This window comes from Mixophyes fleayi, chromosome 3, assembly GCF_038048845.1.
Source record: "Mixophyes fleayi isolate aMixFle1 chromosome 3, aMixFle1.hap1, whole genome shotgun sequence".
Taxonomy (NCBI): Eukaryota; Metazoa; Chordata; class Amphibia; order Anura; family Limnodynastidae; genus Mixophyes; species Mixophyes fleayi.
Window position 1 is genome coordinate 5,356,971 of NC_134404.1, and position 24,090 is coordinate 5,381,060.

The following is a 24,090-nucleotide window of genomic DNA, read 5'->3' on the forward strand; positions in this document are numbered from 1 at the left end:
ACATCCCTACTGCACCATTAAAAAGTTGTGAACTCTCCCTGGAAACCCATTGATCCACAAGTTCAAGAGTTCTTTTTTTTCACATGAAGGATGTGTTACATATAAAATAGGGTTGTCCCACTCGAAATTTGGAAGATGGATGTTGAAATATGGGGTCAGACCAGTTCTGTCCTAATTTTGGATACAGAAATGTTGGGAGGTATATAAATACTGTGGATTTCACCACATCCCATTTCCATAACCAAAGCACAGTTTCTCCTGGATTTTGTTGCTGAGATCAACAGAGCATTAAACAAGTGGTACTGTTGCTGCTATTCAAAAAAGCTTCAACTTCCCATACCGGGAGTCGAACCCGGGCCGCCTGGCTGAAAACCAGGAATCCTAAAGCTAGACCATATAGGACATTTCCGTTGAGTGGTTCAGCATAGCAGCAGAACAAATATATCATGCTTTGCTGTAATGTATCTTAACTCTCTGTGTATTTCATATTTAACCAGGTGGTGACATGGAGTGGGTTTGGCATGGCCTAAGATGACACTAATTTCATCATCACGCTCCAGACCACTCAGTGATTAGTGAGGTGGGCAATGTTTGATGATGTGATTTGCATCATCACGGCACGTCCCTGACCACTTGCAGATTTATAAATGCCAATCCAGCAGTATAGGTAACAATGCAATAAATCCATGTGTGATGTCTGGAGGCCACTTTCCAAGAAGTGGAAAAGGTTCTCATTTCCATTTTAATGAGTTGCAAAGAGCTATGGAAAGTATCCCCAGTAACAGAACTCGTGTCTCTATCACCTGCCTCTGCACTGTACTTCAACAGAGCACAGAAACCATAATTGCCCTACTAGAGGCTCAGCAGCATGCAGGAAGATTAACAGGCAGCAGAAATGAAAACAAGTTACAGTTTCTCTGACTATTAAAGATAAACAGCATGAGTCATGCATATTTCTGGGTATTTAATATGTCAGAAATTGCCCTCTAAACTGATATGAAAAACTTTCCTTCGAGCCGGAGTTGAACCAGCGACCTAAGGATTTCTGTACCAATTTCCTCTACAGTCCTCCGCTCTACCAGCTGAGCTATCGAAGGATTGTGCTTTAGAGGACTTCTGATGTCATGTGCACTACATCTGACTGAGTGAAAACACAAACAGAATTGAATTATCCATAAAACAGAAAAATTGCTTGTCTAGATAAAGAGATCCACATTTTTATTTCTGGTCTACTTGCTCATCAAAAGTTGTAAAAATTGTCATGTTTAATAATTGGTAATACATCATTAAAAGTTTGATTTTTATTTGTTCATTTTGAATTAATTAGCTTCAGAAATAGTTGGGAAAACAGCTTCCTTAGACTTTCCAACTGCAGACGCCTTTACGTCAAGATTAAAAATGCTGAAAAATTTTCAACCTCTTCTGCATTCTCCAATTTAGCTTGACTTTTTTAATTGATGAAAATTCCAGAAATTGTGGTGACAAATTGTCAAACTTTTGCCCAGTGAGACAAAAATGGATTTCTAGTCAATGGTCCACGCTGCCACCACTATTTCTCACAGTACTCTCTGTTTTTACATTGCATCTTCTATGTGTTCAGATCCATGGGATTTCAGAAGTAATATTGTATTTCAGTTCACATCCGTAGTCTCTTAAACCTGTCTTTTATATGCTGATTAAGGAAAGAGGAGAAATTCTGGGCACAGAAGCAGACATTATTGGTTTGTAAGCATTGGCGTAGTCTAGTTTCATTCAGAACATCCCTACTGCACCATTAAAAAGTTGTGAACTCTCCCTGGAAACCCATTGATCCACAAGTTCAAGAGTTCTTTTTTTTCACATGAAGGATGTGTTACATATAAAATAGGGTTGTCCCACTCGAAATTTGGAAGATGGATGTTGAAATATGGGGTCAGACCAGTTCTGTCCTAATTTTGGATACAGAAATGTTGGGAGGTATATAAATACTGTGGATTTCACCACATCCCATTTCCATAACCAAAGCACAGTTTCTCCTGGATTTTGTTGCTGAGATCAACAGAGCATTAAACAAGTGGTACTGTTGCTGCCATTCAAAAAAGCTTCAACTTCCCATACCGGGAGTCGAACCCGGGCCGCCTGGCTGAAAACCAGGAATCCTAAAGCTAGACCATATAGGACATTTCCGTTGAGTGGTTCAGCATAGCAGCAGAACAAATATATCATGCTTTGCTGTAATGTATCTTAACTCTCTGTGTATTTCATATTTAACCAGGTGGTGACATGGAGTGGGTTTGGCATGGCCTAAGATGACACTAATTTCATCATCACGCTCCAGACCACTCAGTGATTAGTGAGGTGGGCAATGTTTGATGATGTGATTTGCATCATCACGGCACGTCCCTGACCACTTGCAGATTTATAAATGCCAATCCAGCAGTATAGGTAACAATGCAATAAATCCATGTGTGATGTCTGGAGGCCACTTTCCAAGAAGTGGAAAAGGTTCTCATTTCCATTTTAATGAGTTGCAAAGAGCTATGGAAAGTATCCCCAGTAACAGAACTCGTGTCTCTATCACCTGCCTCTGCACTGTACTTCAACAGAGCACAGAAACCATAATTGCCCTACTAGAGGCTCAGCAGCATGCAGGATGATTAACAGGCAGCAGAAATGAAAACAAGTTACAGTTTCTCTGACTATTAAAGATAAACAGCATGAGCCATGCATATTTCTGGGTATTTAATATGTCAGAAATTGCCCTCTAAAATGATATGAAAAACTTTCCTTCGAGCCGGAGTTAAACCAGCGACCTAAGGATTTCTGTACCAATTTCCTCTACAGTCCTCCGCTCTACCAGCTGAGCTATCGAAGGATTGTGCTTTAGAGGAATTCTGATGTCATGTGCACTACATCTGACTGAGTGAAAACACAAACAAAATTGAATTATCCATAAAACAGAAAAATTGCTTGTCTAGATAAAGAGATCCACATTTTTATTTCTGGTCTACTTGCTCATCAAAAGTTGTAAAAATTGTCATATTTAATAATTGGTAATACATCATTAAAAGTTTGATTTTTTATTTGTTCATTTTGAATTAATTAGCTTCAGAAATAGTTGGGAAAACAGCTTCCTTAGATTTTCCAACTGCAGACGCCTTTACGTCAAGATTAAAAATGCTGGAAAATTTTCAACCTCTTCTGCGTTCTCCAATTTAGCTTGACTTTTTTAATTGATGAAAATTCCAGAAATTGTGGTGACAAATTGTCAAACTTTTGCCCAGTGAGACAAAAATGGATTTCTAGTCAATGGTCCACGCTGCCACCACTATTTCTCACAGTACTCTCTGTTTTTACAATGCATCTTCTATGGGTTCAGATCCATGGGATTTCAGAAGTAATATTGTATTTCAGTTCCCATCCGTGGTGTCTTAAACCTGTCCTTTGTATGCTGATTAAGGAAAGCGGAGAAATTCTGGGCACAGAAGCAGACATTATTGGTTTGTAAGCATTGGCGTAGTCTAGTTTCATTCAGAACATCCCTACTGCACCATTAAAAAGTTGTGAACTCTCCCTGGAAACCCATTGATACACAAGTTCAAGAGTTCTTTTTTTTCACATGAAGGATGTGTTACATATAAAATAGGGTTGTCCCACTCGAAATTTGGAAGATGGATGTTGAAATATGGGGTCAGACCAGTTCTGTCCTAATTTTGGATACAGAAATGTTGGGAGGTATATAAATACTGTGGATTTGACCACATCCCATTTCCATAACCAAAGCACAGTTTCTCCTGGATTTTGTTGCTGAGATCAACAGAGCATTAAACAAGTGGTACTGTTGCTGCCATTCAAAAAAGCTTCAACTTCCCATACCGGGAGTCGAACCTGGGCCACCTGGGTGAAAACCAGGAATCCTAACTGCTAGACCATATGGGACTTTTCCGTTGAGTGTTTCAGCATAGCAGCAGAACAAATATATCATGCTTTGCTGTAATGTATCTTAACTCTCTGTGTATTTTATATTTAACCAGGTGGTGACATGGAGTGGGTTTGGCATGGCCTAAGATGACACTAATTTCATCATCACGCTCCAGACCACTCAGTGATCAGTGAGGTGGGCAATGTTTGATGATGTGATTTGCATCATCACGGCACGTCCCTGACCACTTGCAGATTTGTAAATGCCAATCCAGCAGGATAGGTAACAATGCAATAAATCCATGTGTGATGTCTGTAGGCCACTTTCCAAGAAGTGGAAAAGGTTCTCATTTCCATTTTAATGAGTTGCAAAGAGCTATGGAAAGTATCCCCAGTAAAAGAACTCGTGTCTCTATCACCTGCCTCTGCACTGTACTTCAACAGAGCACAGAAACCATAATTGCCCTACTAGAGGCTCAGCAGCATGCAGGAAGATTAACAGGCAGCAGAAATGAAAACAAGTTACAGTTTCTCTGACTATTAAAGATAAACAGCATTAGTCATGCATATTTCTGGGTATTTAATATGTCAGAAATTGCCCTCTAAACTGATATGAAAAACTTTCCTTCGAGCCGGAGTTGAACCAGCGACCTAAGGATTTCTGTACCAATTTCCTCTACAGTCCTCCGCTCTACCAGCTGAGCTATCGAAGGAATGTGCTTTAGAGGATTTCTGATGTCATGTGCACTACATCTGACTGAGTGAAAACACAAACAGAATTGAAATATCCATAAAACAGAAAAATTGCTTGTCTAGATAAAGAGATCCACATTTTTATTTCTGGTCTACTTGCTCATCAAAAGTTGTAAAAATTGTCATATTTAATAATTGGTAATACATCATTAAAAGTTTGATTTTTATTTGTTCATTTTGAATTAATTAGCTTCAGAAATAGTTGGGAAAACAGCTTCCTTAGATTTTCCAACTGCAGACGCCTTTACGTCAAGATTAAAAATGCTGGAAAATTTTCAACCTCTTCTGCGTTCTCCAATTTAGCTTGACTTTTTTAATTGATGAAAATTCCAGAAATTGTGGTGACAAATTGTCAAACTTTTGCCCAGTGAGACAAAAATGGATTTCTAGTCAATGGTCCATGCTGCCACCACTATTTCTCACAGTACTCTCTGTTTTTACAATGCATCTTCTATGGGTTCAGATCCATGGGATTTCAGAAGTAATATTGTATTTCAGTTCCCATCCGTGGTCTCTTAAACCTGTCCTTTGTATGCTGATTAAGGAAAGCGGAGAAATTCTGGGCACAGAAGCAGACAATATTGGTTTGTAAGCATTGGCGTAGTCTAGTTTCATTCAGAACATCCCTACTGCACCATTAAAAAGTTGTGAACTCTCCCTGGAAACCCATTGATCCACAAGTTCAAGAGTTCTTTTTTTTCACATGAAGGATGTGTTACATATAAAATAGGGTTGTCCCACTCGAAATTTGGAAGATGGATGTTGAAATATGGGGTCAGACCAGTTCTGTCCTAATTTTGGATACAGAAATGTTGGGAGGTATATAAATACTGTGGATTTGACCACATCCCATTTCCATAACCAAAGCACAGTTTCTCCTGGATTTTGTTGCTGAGATCAACAGAGCATTAAACAAGTGGTACTGTTGCTGCCATTCAAAAAAGCTTCAACTTCCCATACCGGGAGTCGAACCCGGGCCACCTGGGTGAAAACCAGGAATCCTAACTGCTAGACCATATGGGACTTTTCCGTTGAGTGTTTCAGCATAGCAGCAGAACAAATATATCATGCTTTGCTGTAATGTATCTTAACTCTCTGTGTATTTTATATTTAACCAGGTGGTGACATGGAGTGGGTTTGGCATGGCCTAAGATGACACTAATTTCATCATCACGCTCCAGACCACTCAGTGATCAGTGAGGTGGGCAATGTTTGATGATGTGATTTGCATCATCACGGCACGTCCCTGACCACTTGCAGATATGTAAATGCCAATCCAGCAGGATAGGTAACAATGCAATAAATCCATGTGTGATGTCTGTAGGCCACTTTCCAAGAAGTGGAAAAGGTTCTCATTTCCATTTTAATGAGTTGCAAAGAGCTATGGAAAGTATCCCCAGTAAAAGAACTCGTGTCTCTATCACCTGCCTCTGCACTGTACTTCAACAGAGCACAGAAACCATAATTGCCCTACTAGAGGCTCAGCAGCATGCAGGAAGATTAACAGGCAGCAGAAATGAAAACAAGTTACAGTTTCTCTGACTATTAAAGATAAACAGCATGAGTCATGCATATTTCTGGGTATTTAATATGTCAGAAATTGCCCTCTAAACTGATATGAAAAACTTTCCTTTGAGCCGGAGTTGAACCAGCGACCTAAGGATTTCTGTACCAATTTCCTCTACAGTCCTCCGCTCTACCAGCTGAGCTATCGAAGGAATGTGCTTTAGAGGATTTCTGATGTCATGTGCACTACATCTGACTGAGTGAAAACACAAACAGAATTGAAATATCCATAAAACAGAAAAATTGCTTGTCTAGATAAAGAGATCCACATTTTTATTTCTGGTCTACTTGCTCATCAAAAGTTGTAAAAATTGTCATATTTAATAATTGGTAATACATCATTAAAAGTTTGATTTTTATTTGTTCATTTTGAATTAATTAGCTTCAGAAATAGTTGGGAAAACAGCTTCCTTAGATTTTCCAACTGCAGACGCCTTTACGTCAAGATTAAAAATGCTGGAAAATTTTCAACCTCTTCTGCGTTCTCCAATTTAGCTTGACTTTTTTAATTGATGAAAATTCCAGAAATTGTGGTGACAAATTGTCAAACTTTTGCCCAGTGAGACAAAAATGGATTTCTAGTCAATGGTCCATGCTGCCACCACTATTTCTCACAGTACTCTCTGTTTTTACAATGCATCTTCTATGGGTTCAGATCCATGGGATTTCAGAAGTAATATTGTATTTCAGTTCCCATCCGTGGTCTCTTAAACCTGTCCTTTGTATGCTGATTAAGGAAAGCGGAGAAATTCTGGGCACAGAAGCAGACATTATTGGTTTGTAAGCATTGGCGTAGTCTAGTTTCATTCAGAACATCCCTACTGCACCATTAAAAAGTTGTGAACTCTCCCTGGAAACCCATTGATCCACAAGTTCAAGAGTTCTTTTTTTTCACATGAAGGATGTGTTACATATAAAATAGGGTTGTCCCACTCGAAATTTGGAAGATGGATGTTGAAATATGGGGTCAGACCAGTTCTGTCCTAATTTTGGATACAGAAATGTTGGGAGGTATATAAATACTGTGGATTTGACCACATCCCATTTCCATAACCAAAGCACAGTTTCTCCTGGATTTTGTTGCTGAGATCAACAGAGCATTAAACAAGTGGTACTGTTGCTGCCATTCAAAAAAGCTTCAACTTCCCATACCGGGAGTCGAACCCGGGCCACCTGGGTGAAAACCAGGAATCCTAACTGCTAGACCATATGGGACTTTTCCGTTGAGTGTTTCAGCATAGCAGCAGAACAAATATATCATGCTTTGCTGTAATGTATCTTAACTCTCTGTGTATTTTATATTTAACCAGGTGGTGACATGGAGTGGGTTTGGCATGGCCTAAGATGACACTAATTTCATCATCACGCTCCAGACCACTCAGTGATCAGTGAGGTGGGCAATGTTTGATGATGTGATTTGCATCATCACGGCACGTCCCTGACCACTTGCAGATATGTAAATGCCAATCCAGCAGGATAGGTAACAATGCAATAAATCCATGTGTGATGTCTGTAGGCCACTTTCCAAGAAGTGGAAAAGGTTCTCATTTCCATTTTAATGAGTTGCAAAGAGCTATGGAAAGTATCCCCAGTAAAAGAACTCGTGTCTCTATCACCTGCCTCTGCACTGTACTTCAACAGAGCACAGAAACCATAATTGCCCTACTAGAGGCTCAGCAGCATGCAGGAAGATTAACAGGCAGCAGAAATGAAAACAAGTTACAGTTTCTCTGACTATTAAAGATAAACAGCATGAGTCATGCATATTTCTGGGTATTTAATATGTCAGAAATTGCCCTCTAAACTGATATGAAAAACTTTCCTTCGAGCCGGAGTTGAACCAGCGACCTAAGGATTTCTGTACCAATTTCCTCTACAGTCCTCCGCTCTACCAGCTGAGCTATCGAAGGAATGTGCTTTAGAGGATTTCTGATGTCATGTGCACTACATCTGACTGAGTGAAAACACAAACAGAATTGAAATATCCATAAAACAGAAAAATTGCTTGTCTAGATAAAGAGATCCACATTTTTATTTCTGGTCTACTTGCTCATCAAAAGTTGTACAAATTGTCATATTTAATAATTGGTAATACATCATTAAAAGTTTGAATTTTATTTGTTCATTTTGAATTAATTAGCTTCAGAAATAGTTAGGAAAACAGCTTCCTTAGATTTTCCAACTGCAGACGCCTTTACGTCAAGATTAAAAATGCTGGAAAATTTTCAACCTCTTCTGCGTTCTCCAATTTAGCTTGACTTTTTTAATTGATGAAAATTCCAGAAATTGTGGTGACAAATTGTCAAACTTTTGCCCAGTGAGACAAAAATGGATTTCTAGTCAATGGTCCACGCTGCCACCACTATTTCTCACAGTACTCTCTGTTTTTACATTGCATCTTCTATGTGTTCAGATCCATGGGATTTCAGAAGTAATATTGTATTTCAGTTCACATCCGTAGTCTCTTAAACCTGTCTTTTATATGCTGATTAAGGAAAGAGGAGAAATTCTGGGCACAGAAGCAGACATTATTGGTTTGTAAGCATTGGCGTAGTCTAGTTTCATTCAGAACATCCCTACTGCACCATTAAAAAGTTGTGAACCTTATCTGGAAACCCATTGATCCACAAGTTCAAGAGTTTTTTTTTTTTTCACATGAAGGATGTGTTACATATAAAATACGGTTGTCCCACTCGAAATTTGGAAGATGGATGTTGAAATATGGGGTCAGACCAGTTCTGTCCTAATTTTGGATACAGAAATGTTGGGAGGTATATAAATACTGTGGATTTCACCACATCCCATTTCCATAACCAAAGCACAGTTTCTCCTGGATTTTGTTGCTGAGATCAACAGAGCATTAAACAAGTGGTACTGTTGCTGCCATTCAAAAAAGCTTCAACTTCCCATACCGGGAGTCGAACCCGGGCCACCTGGGTGAAAACCAGGAATCCTAACTGCTAGACCATATGGGACTTTTCCGTTGAGTGTTTCAGCATAGCAGCAGAACAAATATATCATGCTTTGCTGTAATGTATCTTAACTCTCTGTGTATTTTATATTTAACCAGGTGGTGACATGGAGTGGGTTTGGCATGGCCTAAGATGACACTAATTTCATCATCACGCTCCAGACCAGTCAGTGATCAGTGAGGTGGGCAATGTTTGATGATGTGATTTGCATCATCACGGCACGTCCCTGACCACTTGCAGATTTGTAAATGCCAATCCAGCAGGATAGGTAACAATGCAATAAATCCATGTGTGATGTCTGTAGGCCACTTTCCAAGAAGTGGCAAAGGTTCTCATTTCCATTTTAATGAGTTGCAAAGAGCTATGGAAAGTATCCCCAGTAAAAGAACTCGTGTCTCTATCACCTGCCTCTGCACTGTACTTCAACAGAGCACAGAAACCATAATTGCCCTACTAGAGGCTCAGCAGCATGCAGGAAGATTAACAGGCAGCAGAAATGAAAACAAGTTACAGTTTCTCTGACTATTAAAGATAAACAGCATGAGTCATGCATATTTCTGGGTATTTAATATGTCAGAAATTGCCCTCTAAACTGATATGAAAAACTTTCCTTCGAGCCGGAGTTGAACCAGCGACCTAAGGATTTCTGTACCAATTTCCTCTACAGTCCTCCGCTCTACCAGCTGAGCTATCGAAGGAATGTGCTTTAGAGGATTTCTGATGTCATGTGCACTACATCTGACTGAGTGAAAACACAAACAGAATTGAAATATCCATAAAACAGAAAAATTGCTTGTCTAGATAAAGAGATCCACATTTTTATTTCTGGTCTACTTGCTCATCAAAAGTTGTAAAAATTGTCATATTTAATAATTGGTAATACATCATTAAAAGTTTGATTTTTATTTGTTCATTTTGAATTAATTAGCTTCAGAAATAGTTAGGAAAACAGCTTCCTTAGATTTTCCAACTGCAGACGCCTTTACGTCAAGATTAAAAATGCTGGAAAATTTTCAACCTCTTCTGCGTTCTCCAATTTAGCTTGACTTTTTTAATTGATGAAAATTCCAGAAATTGTGGTGACAAATTGTCAAACTTTTGCCCAGTGAGACAAAAATGGATTTCTAGTCAATGGTCCACGCTGCCACCACTATTTCTCACAGTACTCTCTGTTTTTACATTGCATCTTCTATGTGTTCAGATCCATGGGATTTCAGAAGTAATATTGTATTTCAGTTCACATCCGTAGTCTCTTAAACCTGTCTTTTATATGCTGATTAAGGAAAGAGGAGAAATTCTGGGCACAGAAGCAGACATTATTGGTTTGTAAGCATTGGCGTAGTCTAGTTTCATTCAGAACATCCCTACTGCACCATTAAAAAGTTGTGAACCTTCCCTGGAAACCCATTGATCCACAAGTTCAAGAGTTTTTTTTTTTTTCACATGAAGGATGTGTTACATATAAAATAGGGTTGTCCCACTCGAAATTTGGAAGATGGATGTTGAAATATGGGGTCAGACCAGTTCTGTCCTAATTTTGGATACAGAAATGTTGGGAGGTATATAAATACTGTGGATTTGACCACATCCCATTTCCATAACCAAAGCACAGTTTCTCCTGGATTTTGTTGCTGAGATCAACAGAGCATTAAACAAGTGGTACTGTTGCTGCCATTCAAAAAAGCTTCAACTTCCCATACCGGGAGTCGAGCCCGGGCCACCTGGGTGAAAACCAGGAATCCTAACTGCTAGACCATATGGGACTTTTCCGTTGAGTGTTTCAGCATAGCAGCAGAACAAATATATCATGCTTTGCTGTAATGTATCTTAACTCTCTGTGTATTTCATATTTAACCAGGTGGTGACATGGAGTGGGTTTGGCATGGCCTAAGATGACACTAATTTCATCATCACGCTCCAGACCACTCAGTGATTAGTGAGGTGGGCAATGTTTGATGATGTGATTTGCATCATCACGGCACGTCCCTGACCACTTGCAGATTTGTAAATGCCAATCCAGCAGGATAGGTAACAATGCAATAAATCCATGTGTGATGTCTGGAGGCCACTTTCCAAGAAGTGGAAAAGGTTCTCATTTCCATTTTAATGAGTTGCAAAGAGCTATGGAAAGTATCGCCAGTAACAGAACTCGTGTCTCTATCACCTGCCTCTGCACTGTACTTCAACAGAGCACAGAAACCATAATTGCCCTACTAGAGGCTCAGCAGCATGCAGGATGATTAACAGGCAGCAGAAATGAAAACAAGTTACAGTTTCTCTGACTATTAAAGATAAACAGCATGAGTCATGCATATTTCTGGCTATTTAATATGTCAGAAATTGCCCTCTAAAATGATATGAAAAACTTTCCTTCGAGCCGGAGTTGAACCAGCGACCTAAGGATTTCTGTACCAATTTCCTCTACAGTCCTCCGCTCTACCAGCTGAGCTATCGAAGGATTGTGCTTTAGAGGACTTCTGATGTCATGTGCACTACATCTGACTGAGTGAAAACACAAACAGAATTGAATTATCCATAAAACAGAAAAATTGCTTGTCTAGATAAAGAGATCCACATTTTTATTTCTGGTCTACTTGCTCATCAAAAGTTGTAAAAATTGTCATGTTTAATAATTGGTAATACATCATTAAAAGTTTGATTTTTATTTGTTCATTTTGAATTAATTAGCTTCAGAAATAGTTAGGAAAACAGCTTCCTTAGATTTTCCAACTGCAGACGCCTTTACGTCAAGATTAAAAATGCTGGAAAATTTTCAACCTCTTCTGCGTTCTCCAATTTAGCTTGACTTTTTTAATTGATGAAAATTCCAGAAATTGTGGTGACAAATTGTCAAACTTTTGCCCAGTGAGACAAAAATGGATTTCTAGTCAATGGTCCACGCTGCCACCACTATTTCTCACAGTACTCTCTGTTTTTACATTGCATCTTCTATGTGTTCAGATCCATGGGATTTCAGAAGTAATATTGTATTTCAGTTCACATCCGTAGTCTCTTAAACCTGTCTTTTATATGCTGATTAAGGAAAGAGGAGAAATTCTGGGCACAGAAGCAGACATTATTGGTTTGTAAGCATTGGCGTAGTCTAGTTTCATTCAGAACATCCCTACTGCACCATTAAAAAGTTGTGAACTCTCCCTGGAAACCCATTGATCCACAAGTTCAAGAGTTCTTTTTTTTCACATGAAGGATGTGTTACATATAAAATAGGGTTGTCCCACTCGAAATTTGGAAGATGGATGTTGAAATATGGGGTCAGACCAGTTCTGTCCTAATTTTCTATACAGAAATGTTGGGAGGTATATAAATACTGTGGTTTTCACCACATCCCATTTCCATAACCAAAGCACAGTTTCTCCTGGATTTTGTTGCTGAGATCAACAGAGCATTAAACAAGTGGTACTGTTGCTGCCATTCAAAAAAGCTTCAACTTCCCATACCGGGAGTTGAACCCGGGCCGCCTGGGTGAAAACCAGGAATCCTAAAGCTAGACCATATGGGACATGTCTGTTGACTGTTTCAGCATAGCAGCAGAACAAATATATCATGCTTTGCTGTAATGTATCTTAACTCTCTGTGTATTTCATATTTAACCAGGTGGTGACATGGAGTGGGTTTGGCATGGCCTAAGATGACACTAATTTCATCATCACGCTCCAGACCACTCAGTGATTAGTGAGGTGGGCAATGTTTGATGATGTGATTTGCATCATCACGGCACGTCCCTGACCACTTGCAGATTTGTAAATGCCAATCCAGCAGGATAGGTAACAATGCAATAAATCCATGTGTGATGTCTGGAGGCCACTTTCCAAGAAGTGGAAAAGGTTCTCATTTCCATTTTAATGAGTTGCAAAGAGCTATGGAAAGTATCCCCAGTAACAGAACTCGTGTCTCTATCACCTGCCTCTGCACTGTACTTCAACAGAGCACAGAAACCATAATTGCCCTATTAGAGGCTCAGCAGCATGCAGGATGATTAACAGGCAGCAGAAATGAAAACAAGTTACAGTTTCTCTGACTATTAAAGATAAACAGCATGAGCCATGCATATTTCTGGGTATTTAATATGTCAGAAATTGCCCTCTAAAATGATATGAAAAACTTTCCTTCGAGCCAGAGTTGAACCAGCAACCTAAGGATTTCTGTACCAATTTCCTCTACAGTCCTCCGCTCTACCAGCTGAGCTATTGAAGGATTGTGCTTTAGAGGACTTCTGATGTCATGTGCACTACATCTGACTGAGTGAAAACACAAACAAAATTGAATTATCCATAAAACAGAAAAATTGCTTGTCTAGATAAAGAGATCCACATTTTTATTTCTGGTCTACTTGCTCATCAAAAGTTGTAAAAATTGTCATATTTAATAATTGGTAATACATCATTAAAAGTTTGATTTTTATTTGTTCATTTTGAATTAATTAGCTTCAGAAATAGTTGGGAAAACAGCTTCCTTAGATTTTCCAACTGTAGACGCCTTTACGTCAAGATTAAAAATGCTGGAAAATTTTCACCCTCTTCTGCGTTCTCCAATTTAGCTTGACTTTTTTAATTGATGAAAATTCCAGAAATTGTGGTGACAAATTGTCAAACTTTTGCCCAGTGAGACAAAAATGGATTTCTAGTCAATGGTCCACGCTGCCACCACTATTTCTCACAGTACTCTCTGTTTTTACAATGCATCTTCTATGGGTTCAGATCCATGGGATTTCAGAAGTAATATTGTATTTCAGTTCCCATCCATGGTCTTTTAAACCTGTCCTTTGTATGCTGATTAAGGAAAGCGGAGAAATTCTGGGCACAGAAGCAGACATTATTGGTTTATAAGCATTTGCGTAGTCTAGTTTCATTCAGAACATCCCTACTGCACCATTAAAAAGTTGTGAACTCTCCCTGGAAACCCATTGATACACAAGTTCAAGAGTTCTTTTTTTTCACATGAAGGATGTGTTACATATAAAATAGGGTTGTCCCACTCGAAATTTGGAAGATGGATGTTGAAATATGGGGTCAGACCAGTTCTGTCCTAATTTTGGATACAGAAATGTTGGGAGGTATATAAATACTGTGGATTTGACCACATCCCATTTCCATAACCAAAGCACAGTTTCTCCTGGATTTTGTTGCTGAGATCAACAGAGCATTAAACAAGTGGTACTGTTGCTGCCATTCAAAAAAGCTTCAACTTCCCATACCGGGAGTCGAACCCGGGCCACCTGGGTGAAAACCAGGAATCCTAACTGCTAGACCATATGGGACTTTTCCGTTGAGTGTTTCAGCATAGCAGCAGAACAAATATATCATGCTTTGCTGTAATGTATCTTAACTCTCTGTGTATTTCATATTTAACCAGGTGGTGACATGGAGTGGGTTTGGCATGGCCTAAGATGACACTAATTTCATCATCACGCTCCAGACCACTCAGTGATCAGTGAGGTGGGCAATGTTTGATGATGTGATTTGCATCATCACGGCACGTCCCTGACCACTTGCAGATTTGTAAATGCCAATCCAGCAGGATAGGTAACAATGCAATAAATCCATGTGTGATGTCTGTAGGCCACTTTCCAAGAAGTGGAAAAGGTTCTCATTTCCATTTTAATGACTTGCAAAGAGCTATGGAAAGTATCCCCAGTAACAGAACTCATGTCTCTATCACCTGCCTCTGCACTGTACTTCAACAGAGCACAGAAACCATAATTGCCCTACTAGAGGCTCAGCAGCATGCAGGATGATTAACAGGCAGCAGAAATGAAAACAAGTTACAGTTTCTCTGACTATTAAAGATAAACAGCATGAGTCATGCATATTTCTGGGTATTTAATATGTCAGAAATTGCCCTCTAAAATGATATGAAAAACTTTCCTTCGAGGCGGAGTTGAACCAGCGACCTAAGGATTTCTGTACCAATTTCCTCTACAGTCCTCCGCTCTACCAGCTGAGCTATCGAAGGATTGTGCTTTAGAGGATTTCTGATGTCATGTGCACTACATCTGACTGAGTGAAAACACAAACAGAATTGAAATATCCATAAAACAGAAAAATTGCTTGTCTAGATAAAGAGATCCACATTTTTATTTCTGGTCTACTTGCTCATCAAAAGTTGTAAAAATTGTCATATTTAATAATTGGTAATACATCATTAAAAGTTTGATTTTTATTTGTTCATTTTGAATTAATTAGCTTCAGAAATAGTTTGGAAAACAGCTTCCTTAGATTTTCCAACTGCAGACGCCTTTACGTCAAGATTAAAAATGCTGGAAAATTTTCAACCTCTTCTGCGTTCTCCAATTTAGCTTGACTTTTTTAATTGATGAAAATTCCAGAAATTGTGGTGACAAATTGTCAAACTTTTGCCCAGTGAGACAAAAATGGATTTCTAGTCAATGGTCCACGCTGCCACCACTATTTCTCACAGTACTCTCTGTTTTTACAATGCATCTTCTATGGGTTCAGATCCATGGGATTTCAGAAGTAATATTGTATTTCAGTTCCCATCCGTGGTCTCTTAAACCTGTCCTTTGTATGCTGATTAAGGAAAGCGGAGAAATTCTGGGCACAGAAGCAGACATTATTGGTTTGTAAGCATTGGCGTAGTCTAGTTTCATTCAGAACATCCCTACTGCACCATTAAAAAGTTGTGAACTCTCCCTGGAAACCCATTGATACACAAGTTCAAGAGTTCTTTTTTTTTCACATGAAGGATGTGTTACATATAAAATACGGTTGTCCCACTCGAAATTTGGAAGATGGATGTTGAAATATGGGGTCAGACCAGTTCTGTCCTAATTTTGGATACAGAAATGTTGGGAGGTATATAAATACTGTGGATTTGACCACATCCCATTTCCATAACCAAAGCACAGTTTCTCCTGGATTTTGTTGCTGAGATCAACAGAGCATTAAACAAGTGGTACTGTTGCTGCCATTCAAAAAAGCTTCAACTTCCCATACCGGGAGTCGAACCCGGGCCACCTGGGTGAAAACCAGGAATCCTAACTGCTAGACCATATGGGACTTTTCCGTTGAGTGTTTCAGCATAGCAGCAGAACAAATATATCATGCTTTGCTGTAATGTATCTTAACTCTCTGTGTATTTCATATTTAACCAGGTGGTGACATGGAGTGGGTTTGGCATGGCCTAAGATGACACTAATTTCATCATCACGCTCCAGACCACTCAGTGATCAGTGAGGTGGGCAATGTTTGATGATGTGATTTGCATCATCACGGCACGTCCCTGACCACTTGCAGATTTGTAAATGCCAATCCAGCAGGATAGGTAACAATGCAATAAATCCATGTGTGATGTCTGTAGGCCACTTTCCAAGAAATGGAAAAGGTTCTCATTTCCATTTTAATGAGTTGCAAAGAGCTATGGAAAGTATCCCCAGTAACAGAACTCGTGTCTCTATCACCTGCCTCTGCACTGTACTTCAACAGAGCACAGAAACCATAATTGCCCTACTAGAGGCTCAGCAGCATGCAGGAAGATTAACAGGCAGCAGAAATGAAAACAAGTTACAGTTTCTCTGACTATTAAAGATAAACAGCATGAGTCATGCATATTTCTGGGTATTTAATATGTCAGAAATTGCCCTCTAAACTGATATGAAAAACTTTCCATCGAGCCGGAGTTGAACCAGCGACCTAAGGATTTCTGTACCAATTTCCTCTACAGTCCTCCGCTCTACCAGCTGAGCTATCGAAGGATTGTGCTTTAGAGGATTTCTGATGTCATGTGCACTACATCTGACTGAGTGAAAACACAAACAGAATTGAAATATCCATAAAACAGAAAAATTGCTTGTCTAGATAAAGAGATCCACATTTTTATTTCTGGTCTACTTGCTCATCAAAAGTTGTAAAAATTGTCATATTTAATAATTGGTAATACATCATTAAAAGTTTGATTTTTATTTGTTCATTTTGAATTAATTAGCTTCAGAAATAGTTGGGAAAACAGCTTCCTTAGATTTTCCAACTGCAGACGCCTTTACGTCAAGATTAAAAATGCTGGAAAATTTTCAACCTCTTCTGCGTTCTCCAATTTAGCTTGACTTTTTTAATTGATGAAAATTCCAGAAATTGTGGTGACAAATTGTCAAACTTTTGCCCAGTGAGACAAAAATGGATTTCTAGTCAATGGTCCACGCTGCCACCACTATTTCTCACAGTACTCTCTGTTTTTACAATGCATCTTCTATGGGTTCAGATCCATGGGATTTCAGAAGTAATATTGTATTTCAGTTCCCATCCGTGGTCTCTTAAACCTGTCTTTTGTATGCTGATTAAGGAAAGCGGAGAAATTCTGGGCACAGAAGCAGACATTATTGGTTTGTAAGCATTGGCGTAGTCTAGTTTCATTCAGAACATCCCTACTGCACCATTAAAAAGTTGTGAACCTTCCCTGGAAACCCATTGATCCACAAGTTCAAGAGTTTTTTTTTTTTTTCACATGAAGGATGTGTTACATATAAAATAGGGTTGTCCCACTCGAAATTTGGAAGATGGATGTTGAAATATGGGGTCAGACCAGTTCTGTCCTAATTTTGGATACAGAAATGTTGGGAGGTATATAAATACTGTGGATTTGACCACATCCCATTTCCATAACCAAAGCACAGTTTCTCCTGGATTTTGTTGCTGAGATCAACAGAGCATTAAACAAGTGGTACTGTTGCTGCCATTCAAAAAAGCTTCAACTTCCCATACCGGGAGTCGAACCCGGGCCGCCTGGGTGAAAACCAGGAATCCTAAAGCTAGACCATATGGGACATGTCCGTTGACTGTTTCAGCATAGCAGCAGAACAAATATATCATGCTTTGCTGTAATGTATCTTAACTCTCTGTGTATTTCATATTTAACCAGGTGGTGACATGGAGTGGGTTTGGCATGGCCTAAGATGACACTAATTTCATCATCACGCTCCAGACCACTCAGTGATTAGTGAGGTGGGCAATGTTTGATGATGTGATTTGCATCATCACGGCACGTCCCTGACCACTTGCAGATTTGTAAATGCCAATCCAGCAGGATAGGTAACAATGCAATAAATCCATGTGTGATGTCTGGAGGCCACTTTCCAAGAAGTGGAAAAGGTTCTCATTTCCATTTTAATGAGTTGCAAAGAGCTATGGAAAGTATCCCCAGTAACAGAACTCGTGTCTCTATCACCTGCCTCTGCACTGTACTTCAACAGAGCACAGAAACCATAATTGCCCTATTAGAGGCTCAGCAGCATGCAGGATGATTAACAGGCAGCAGAAATGAAAACAAGTTACAGTTTCTCTGACTATTAAAGATAAACAGCATGAGCCATGCATATTTCTGGGTATTTAATATGTCAGAAATTGCCCTCTAAAATGATATGAAAAACTTTCCTTCGAGCCAGAGTTGAACCAGCAACCTAAGGATTTCTGTACCAATTTCCTCTACAGTCCTCCGCTCTACCAGCTGAGCTATTGAAGGATTGTGCTTTAGAGGACTTCTGATGTCATGTGCACTACATCTGACTGAGTGAAAACACAAACAAAATTGAATTATCCATAAAACAGAAAAATTGCTTGTCTAGATAAAGAGATCCACATTTTTATTTCTGGTCTACTTGCTCATCAAAAGTTGTAAAAATTGTCATATTTAATAATTGGTAATACATCATTAAAAGTTTGATTTTTATTTGTTCATTTTGAATTAATTAGCTTCAGAAATAGTTGGGAAAACAGCTTCCTTAGATTTTCCAACTGTAGACGCCTTTACGTCAAGATTAAAAATGCTGGAAAATTTTCACCCTCTTCTGCGTTCTCCAATTTAGCTTGACTTTTTTAATTGATGAAAATTCCAGAAATTGTGGTGACAAATTGTCAAACTTTTGCCCAGTGAGACAAAAATGGATTTCTAGTCAATGGTCCACGCTGCCACCACTATTTCTCACAGTACTCTCTGTTTTTACAATGCATCTTCTATGGGTTCAGATCCATGGGATTTCAGAAGTAATATTGTATTTCAGTTCCCATCCATGGTCTTTTAAACCTGTCCTTTGTATGCTGATTAAGGAAAGCGGAGAAATTCTGGGCACAGAAGCAGACATTATTGGTTTATAAGCATTTGCGTAGTCTAGTTTCATTCAGAACATCCCTACTGCACCATTAAAAAGTTGTGAACTCTCCCTGGAAACCCATTGATACACAAGTTCAAGAGTTCTTTTTTTTCACATGAAGGATGTGTTACATATAAAATAGGGTTGTCCCACTCGAAATTTGGAAGATGGATGTTGAAATATGGGGTCAGACCAGTTCTGTCCTAATTTTGGATACAGAAATGTTGGGAGGTATATAAATACTGTGGATTTGACCACATCCCATTTCCATAACCAAAGCACAGTTTCTCCTGGATTTTGTTGCTGAGATCAACAGAGCATTAAACAAGTGGTACTGTTGCTGCCATTCAAAAAAGCTTCAACTTCCCATACCGGGAGTCGAACCCGGGCCACCTGGGTGAAAACCAGGAATCCTAACTGCTAGACCATATGGGACTTTTCCGTTGAGTGTTTCAGCATAGCAGCAGAACAAATATATCATGCTTTGCTGTAATGTATCTTAACTCTCTGTGTATTTCATATTTAACCAGGTGGTGACATGGAGTGGGTTTGGCATGGCCTAAGATGACACTAATTTCATCATCACGCTCCAGACCACTCAGTGATCAGTGAGGTGGGCAATGTTTGATGATGTGGTTTGCATCATCACGGCACGTCCCTGACCACTTGCAGATTTGTAAATGCCAATCCAGCAGGATAGGTAACAATGCAATAAATCCATGTGTGATGTCTGTAGGCCACTTTCCAAGAAGTGGAAAAGGTTCTCATTTCCATTTTAATGACTTGCAAAGAGCTATGGAAAGTATCCCCAGTAACAGAACTCATGTCTCTATCACCTGCCTCTGCACTGTACTTCAACAGAGCACAGAAACCATAATTGCCCTACTAGAGGCTCAGCAGCATGCAGGATGATTAACAGGCAGCAGAAATGAAAACAAGTTACAGTTTCTCTGACTATTAAAGATAAACAGCATGAGTCATGCATATTTCTGGGTATTTAATATGTCAGAAATTGCCCTCTAAAATGATATGAAAAACTTTCCTTCGAGGCGGAGTTGAACCAGCGACCTAAGGATTTCTGTACCAATTTCCTCTACAGTCCTCCGCTCTACCAGCTGAGCTATCGAAGGATTGTGCTTTAGAGGATTTCTGATGTCATGTGCACTACATCTGACTGAGTGAAAACACAAACAGAATTGAAATATCCATAAAACAGAAAAATTGCTTGTCTAGATAAAGAGATCCACATTTTTATTTCTGGTCTACTTGCTCATCAAAAGTTGTAAAAATTGTCATATTTAATAATTGGTAATACATCATTAAAAGTTTGATTTTTATTTGTTCATTTTGAATTAATTAGCTTCAGAAATAGTTTGGAAAACAGCTTCCTTAGATTTTCCAACTGCAGACGCCTTTACGTCAAGATTAAAAATGCTGGAAAATTTTCAACCTCTTCTGCGTTCTCCAATTTAGCTTGACTTTTTTAATTGATGAAAATTCCAGAAATTGTGGTGACAAATTGTCAAACTTTTGCCCAGTGAGACAAAAATGGATTTCTAGTCAATGGTCCACGCTGCCACCACTATTTCTCACAGTACTCTCTGTTTTTACAATGCATCTTCTATGGGTTCAGATCCATGGGATTTCAGAAGTAATATTGTATTTCAGTTCCCATCCGTGGTCTCTTAAACCTGTCCTTTGTATGCTGATTAAGGATGAAAGCGGAGAAATTCTGGGCACAGAAGCAGACATTATTGGTTTGTAAGCATTGGCGTAGTCTAGTTTCATTCAGAACATCCCTACTGCACCATTAAAAAGTTGTGAACTCTCCCTGGAAACCCATTGATACACAAGTTCAAGAGTTCTTTTTTTTTCACATGAAGGATGTGTTACATATAAAATACGGTTGTCCCACTCGAAATTTGGAAGATGGATGTTGAAATATGGGGTCAGACCAGTTCTGTCCTAATTTTGGATACAGAAATGTTGGGAGGTATATAAATACTGTGGATTTGACCACATCCCATTTCCATAACCAAAGCACAGTTTCTCCTGGATTTTGTTGCTGAGATCAACAGAGCATTAAACAAGTGGTACTGTTGCTGCCATTCAAAAAAGCTTCAACTTCCCATACCGGGAGTCGAACCCGGGCCACCTGGGTGAAAACCAGGAATCCTAACTGCTAGACCATATGGGACTTTTCCGTTGAGTGTTTCAGCATAGCAGCAGAACAAATATATCATGCTTTGCTGTAATGTATCTTAACTCTCTGTGTATTTCATATTTAACCAGGTGGTGACATGGAGTGGGTTTGGCATGGCCTAAGATGGCACTAATTTCATCATCACGCTCCAGACCACTCAGTGATCAGTGAGGTGGGCAATGTTTGATGATGTGATTTGCATCATCACGGCACGTCCCTGACCACTTGCAGATTTGTAAATGCCAATCCAGCAGGATAGGTAACAATGCAATAAATCCATGTGTGATGTCTGTAGGCCACTTTCCAAGAAATGGAAAAGGTTCTCATTTCCATTTTAATGAGTTGCAAAGAGCTATGGAAAGTATCCCCAGTAACAGAACTCGTGTCTCTATCACCTGCCTCTGCACTGTACTTCAACAGAGCACAGAAACCATAATTGCCCTACTAGAGGCTCAGCAGCATGCAGGAAGATTAACAGGCAGCAGAAATGAAAACAAGTTACAGTTTCTCTGACTATTAAAGATAAACAGCATGAGTCATGCATATTTCTGGGTATTTAATATGTCAGAAATTGCCCTCTAAACTGATATGAAAAACTTTCCATCGAGCCGGAGTTGAACCAGCGACCTAAGGATTTCTGTACCAATTTCCTCTACAGTCTTCCGCTCTACCAGCTGAGCTATCGAAGGATTGTGCTTTAGAGGATTTCTGATGTCATGTGCACTACATCTGACTGAGTGAAAACACAAACAGAATTGAAATATCCATAAAACAGAAAAATTGCTTGTCTAGATAAAGAGATCCACATTTTTATTTCTGGTCTACTTGCTCATCAAAAGTTGTAAAAATTGTCATATTTAATAATTGGTAATACATCATTAAAAGTTTGATTTTTATTTGTTCATTTTGAATTAATTAGCTTCAGAAATAGTTGGGAAAACAGCTTCCTTAGATTTTCCAACTGCAGACGCCTTTACGTCAAGATTAAAAATGCTGGAAAATTTTCAACCTCTTCTGCGTTCTCCAATTTAGCTTGACTTTTTTAATTGATGAAAATTCCAGAAATTGTGGTGACAAATTGTCAAACTTTTGCCCAGTGAGACAAAAATGGATTTCTAGTCAATGGTCCACGCTGCCACCACTATTTCTCACAGTACTCTCTGTTTTTACAATGCATCTTCTATGGGTTCAGATCCATGGGATTTCAGAAGTAATATTGTATTTCAGTTCCCATCCGTGGTCTCTTAAACCTGTCTTTTGTATGCTGATTAAGGAAAGCGGAGAAATTCTGGGCACAGAAGCAGACATTATTGGTTTGTAAGCATTGGCGTAGTCTAGTTTCATTCAGAACATCCCTACTGCACCATTAAAAAGTTGTGAACCTTCCCTGGAAACCCATTGATCCACAAGTTCAAGAGTTTTTTTTTTTTTTCACATGAAGGATGTGTTACATATAAAATAGGGTTGTCCCACTCGAAATTTGGAAGATGGATGTTGAAATATGGGGTCAGACCAGTTCTGTCCTAATTTTGGATACAGAAATGTTGGGAGGTATATAAATACTGTGGATTTGACCACATCCCATTTCCATAACCAAAGCACAGTTTCTCCTGGATTTTGTTGCTGAGATCAACAGAGCATTAAACAAGTGGTACTGTTGCTGCCATTCAAAAAAGCTTCAACTTCCCATACTGGGAGTCGAACCTGGGCCGCCTGGGTGAAAACCAGGAATCCTAAAGCTAGACCATATGGGACATTTCCGTTGAGTGTTTCAGCATAGCAGCAGAACAAATATATCATGCTTTGCTGTAATGTATCTTAACTCTCTGTGTATTTCATATTTAACCAGGTGGTGACATGGAGTGGGTTTGGCATGGCCTAAGATGACACTAATTTCATCATCACGCTCCAGACCACTCAGTGATTAGTGAGGTGGGCAATGTTTGATGATGTGATTTGCATCATCACGGCACGTCCCTGACCACTTGCAGATTTGTAAATGCCAATCCAGCAGGATAGGTAACAATGCAATAAATCCATGTGTGATGTCTGGAGGCCACTTTCCAAGAAGTGGAAAAGGTTCTCATTTCCATTTTAATGAGTTGCAAAGAGCTATGGAAAGTATCCCCAGTAACAGAACTCGTGTCTCTATCACCTGCCTCTGCACTGTACTTCAACAGAGCACAGAAACCATAATTGCCCTATTAGAGGCTCAGCAGCATGCAGGATGATTAACAGGCAGCAGAAATGAAAACAAGTTACAGTTTCTCTGACTATTAAAGATAAACAGCATGAGTCATGCATATTTCTGGGTATTTAATATGTCAGAAATTGCCCTCTAAAATGATATGAAAAACTTTCCTTCGAGCCGCAGTTGAACCAGCGACCTAAGGATTTCTGTACCAATTTCCGCTACAGTCCTCCGCTCTACCAGCTGAGCTATCGAAGGATTGTGCTTTAGAGGATTTCTGATGTCATGTGCACTACATCTGACTGAGTGAAAACACAAACAGAATTGAAATATCCATAAAACAGAAAAATTGCTTGTCTAGATAAAGAGATCCACATTTTTATTT

At 39.2% G+C, this 24,090-nt stretch overlaps 14 non-coding genes across 14 annotated transcripts; all 14 read right to left on the reverse strand.

Annotated features, from left to right (window-relative positions):
- Positions 1-1,007: 1,007 nt before the first annotated feature.
- Positions 1,008-1,097, reverse strand: TRNAY-GUA (transfer RNA tyrosine (anticodon GUA)). Its single transcript is given in 2 exon segments — positions 1,008-1,043; positions 1,061-1,097. It is a non-coding gene; the product is annotated as a tRNA-Tyr (tRNA).
- A 1,667-nt stretch (positions 1,098-2,764) lies between these two features.
- Positions 2,765-2,854, reverse strand: TRNAY-GUA (transfer RNA tyrosine (anticodon GUA)). The gene is given in 2 exon segments: positions 2,765-2,800; positions 2,818-2,854. It is a non-coding gene; the product is annotated as a tRNA-Tyr (tRNA).
- Positions 2,855-4,523: 1,669 nt separating this feature from the next.
- Positions 4,524-4,613, reverse strand: TRNAY-GUA (transfer RNA tyrosine (anticodon GUA)). The gene is given in 2 exon segments: positions 4,524-4,559; positions 4,577-4,613. It is a non-coding gene; the product is annotated as a tRNA-Tyr (tRNA).
- Positions 4,614-5,604: 991 nt separating this feature from the next.
- Positions 5,605-5,676, reverse strand: TRNAE-UUC (transfer RNA glutamic acid (anticodon UUC)). The gene has a single exon. It is a non-coding gene; the product is annotated as a tRNA-Glu (tRNA).
- A 1,686-nt stretch (positions 5,677-7,362) lies between these two features.
- TRNAE-UUC (transfer RNA glutamic acid (anticodon UUC)) lies at positions 7,363-7,434 on the reverse strand. Its single transcript has one exon. It is a non-coding gene; the product is annotated as a tRNA-Glu (tRNA).
- Positions 7,435-8,039: 605 nt separating this feature from the next.
- On the reverse strand, positions 8,040-8,129 carry TRNAY-GUA (transfer RNA tyrosine (anticodon GUA)). The gene is given in 2 exon segments: positions 8,040-8,075; positions 8,093-8,129. It is a non-coding gene; the product is annotated as a tRNA-Tyr (tRNA).
- Positions 8,130-9,122: 993 nt separating this feature from the next.
- On the reverse strand, positions 9,123-9,194 carry TRNAE-UUC (transfer RNA glutamic acid (anticodon UUC)). The gene has a single exon. It is a non-coding gene; the product is annotated as a tRNA-Glu (tRNA).
- Positions 9,195-9,799: 605 nt separating this feature from the next.
- On the reverse strand, positions 9,800-9,889 carry TRNAY-GUA (transfer RNA tyrosine (anticodon GUA)). Its single transcript is given in 2 exon segments — positions 9,800-9,835; positions 9,853-9,889. It is a non-coding gene; the product is annotated as a tRNA-Tyr (tRNA).
- Positions 9,890-11,559: 1,670 nt separating this feature from the next.
- TRNAY-GUA (transfer RNA tyrosine (anticodon GUA)) lies at positions 11,560-11,649 on the reverse strand. The gene is given in 2 exon segments: positions 11,560-11,595; positions 11,613-11,649. It is a non-coding gene; the product is annotated as a tRNA-Tyr (tRNA).
- Positions 11,650-14,397: 2,748 nt separating this feature from the next.
- On the reverse strand, positions 14,398-14,469 carry TRNAE-UUC (transfer RNA glutamic acid (anticodon UUC)). The gene has a single exon. It is a non-coding gene; the product is annotated as a tRNA-Glu (tRNA).
- Positions 14,470-16,156: 1,687 nt separating this feature from the next.
- TRNAE-UUC (transfer RNA glutamic acid (anticodon UUC)) lies at positions 16,157-16,228 on the reverse strand. The gene has a single exon. It is a non-coding gene; the product is annotated as a tRNA-Glu (tRNA).
- Positions 16,229-16,833: 605 nt separating this feature from the next.
- Positions 16,834-16,923, reverse strand: TRNAY-GUA (transfer RNA tyrosine (anticodon GUA)). The gene is given in 2 exon segments: positions 16,834-16,869; positions 16,887-16,923. It is a non-coding gene; the product is annotated as a tRNA-Tyr (tRNA).
- A 2,751-nt stretch (positions 16,924-19,674) lies between these two features.
- Positions 19,675-19,746, reverse strand: TRNAE-UUC (transfer RNA glutamic acid (anticodon UUC)). The gene has a single exon. It is a non-coding gene; the product is annotated as a tRNA-Glu (tRNA).
- A 1,690-nt stretch (positions 19,747-21,436) lies between these two features.
- TRNAE-UUC (transfer RNA glutamic acid (anticodon UUC)) lies at positions 21,437-21,508 on the reverse strand. The gene has a single exon. It is a non-coding gene; the product is annotated as a tRNA-Glu (tRNA).
- Between the last annotated feature and the right edge of the window lie 2,582 nt (positions 21,509-24,090).